Source organism: Limulus polyphemus, unplaced genomic scaffold, assembly GCF_000517525.1.
Source record: "Limulus polyphemus unplaced genomic scaffold, Limulus_polyphemus-2.1.2 Scaffold245431, whole genome shotgun sequence".
NCBI classification, from domain to species: Eukaryota; Metazoa; Arthropoda; class Merostomata; order Xiphosura; family Limulidae; genus Limulus; species Limulus polyphemus.
The window spans coordinates 1-414 of NW_013911024.1; the positions used below are offsets into that span (position 1 = coordinate 1).

Genomic DNA, 414 nt, shown 5'->3' on the forward strand with positions numbered 1-414 from the left:
AAGGAAACAGTCTTTTATATCATAACAGACGCCTTACCAGTTGCGCTTGAATTTCATTACCTATAAAACAATATTACTCTCGAATTTATAAAAGATATTCGAGCCAGCCAGGATTCAAACCTGGAATCTTCTGATTCGTAGTCAGACGCGTTGTCCGTTGCGCCACTGGCCCACTTTTTAAATTATTTGCTAAAAAGCTTTTCTGTAATGAAAATGTATTGAAAGGACTCGAGAAAAAATCGATGAGTCCTGTTCCCTTGGATTAAGTATCAAAAAATGTATTTGCTAAACAGCTTTTCTGTAATGAAAATGGATTGAAAGGACTGGGGTTGATACTTAATCCAAGGGAACAGAACTCATCAATTTTTTGTATTTAGATAAGGAGAGTAAATTCAAGCTCTAAGGTTTCTATTA

General features: G+C 35.0%; 1 non-coding gene across 1 annotated transcript; it reads right to left on the bottom strand.

Moving 5' to 3' along the window:
• Positions 1 to 99: 99 nt before the first annotated feature.
• Trnar-acg lies at positions 100 to 172 on the bottom strand. Its single transcript has one exon. It is a non-coding gene; the product is annotated as a tRNA-Arg (tRNA).
• Positions 173 to 414: the final 242 nt, after the last annotated feature.